At 42.5% G+C, this 1,616-nt stretch overlaps 1 non-coding gene across 1 annotated transcript; it reads right to left on the minus strand.

Annotated features, from left to right (window-relative positions):
* Positions 1 to 214: 214 nt before the first annotated feature.
* On the minus strand, positions 215 to 322 carry LOC112725327 (small nucleolar RNA R71). The gene has a single exon (XR_003164442.1). It is a non-coding gene; the product is annotated as a small nucleolar RNA R71 (small nucleolar RNA).
* Between the last annotated feature and the right edge of the window lie 1,294 nt (positions 323 to 1,616).

A 1,616-nucleotide genomic window follows, 5' to 3' on the forward strand; every position in this document is an offset into this window, starting at 1 on the left:
TCCTTTTCAGTTCTTAACTGAATTCTTGCAGATATGTGATACTGTTAAGACTAATGGAGTAGATCCTGAAGTCTACAGACTCATGCTTTTCCCTTTTGCTATAAGAGACAGAGCTAGATTATGGTTGGATTCTCAACCTAAAGACAGCCTGAACTCTTGGGATAAGCTGGTCACGTCTTTCTTAGCCAAGTACTTTCCTCCTCAAAAGCTGAGCAAGCTTAGAGCTGATGTTCAAACCTTCAGACAGAAAGAAGGCGAATCTCTCTATGAAGCTTGGGAAAGATACAAACAGTTGACCAAAAAGTGTCCTTCTGATATGCTTTCAGAATGGACCATCCTGGATATATTCTATGATGGTTTATCTGAGCTATCAAAGATGTCACTAGACACTTCTGCAGGTGGATCCATTCACCTAAAGAAAACGCCTGCAGAAGCTCAAGAACTCATTGACATGGTTGCTAATAACCAGTTCATGTACACTTCTGAAAGGAATCCTGTAAGCAATGGGACGCCTATGAAGAAGGGAGTTCTTGAAGTTGATACTCTGAATGCCATATTGGCTCAGAATAAAATATTGACTCAGCAAGTCAATATGATCTCTCAGAGTCTGAATGGAATGCAAACTGCATCCAACAGTACTCAAGAGGCATCTTCTGAAGAAGAAGCCTATGATCCTGAGAACCCTGCAATAGCAGAGGTAAATTACTTAGGTGAACCTTATGGAAACACCTATAACTCAACATGGAGAAATCATCCAAATTTCTCATGGAAGGATCAAAAGCCCCAACAAGGCTTTAATAATGGTGGAAGAAACAGGTTTAGCAATAGCAAGCCTTTTCCATCATCAACTCAGCAACAGACAGAGAACTCTGAACAAAATGCTTCTAATTTAGCAAATCTAGTCTCTGATCTATCTAAGGCCACTGTAAGTTTCATGAATGAAACAAGGTCTTCCATTAGAAATTTGGAAGCACAAGTGGGCCAGCTGAGTAAAAGGATCACTGAAATCCCTCCTAGTACTCTCCCAAGCAATACAGAAGAGAATCCAAAAGGAGAGTGCAAGGCCATTGACATAAGCGCCATGGCCAAACCAGTGAGGAGAGGAGAGGACGCAAATCCCAAGGAGGAAGACCTCCTGGGACGTCCAGTGGTCAATAAGGAGCTTCCCTCTGGGGAACCAAAGGACTCTGAGGCTCATCTAGAGACCATAGAGATTCCATTGAACCTCCTTATACCCTTCATGAGCTCTGATGAGTATTCCTCTTCAGAAGAGAATGAGGATGTCACTGAAGAGCAAACTGCCAAGTTTCTTGGTGCAATCATGAAGCTGAATGCCAAATTATTTGGCATTGATGCTTGGGAAGTTGAACCTCCCTTGTTCATCAATGAACTAAGTGATCTGGATCAACTGACATTGCCTCAGAAGAGACAGGATCCTGGAAAGTTCATAATACCCTGTACCATAGGCACCATGATCTTTAAGGCTCTGTGTGACCTTGGTTCAGGAATAAACCTCATGCCCCTCTCTGTAATAGAGAAACTGGGAATCTATGGGGTGCAAGCTGCTAAAATCTCACTAGAGATGGCAGACAGCTCAAGAAAACAGGCTTATGGAC

The sequence above is a fragment of the Arachis hypogaea genome, chromosome 11 (genome assembly GCF_003086295.3).
Source record: "Arachis hypogaea cultivar Tifrunner chromosome 11, arahy.Tifrunner.gnm2.J5K5, whole genome shotgun sequence".
NCBI lineage: Eukaryota > Viridiplantae > Streptophyta > Magnoliopsida > Fabales > Fabaceae > Arachis > Arachis hypogaea.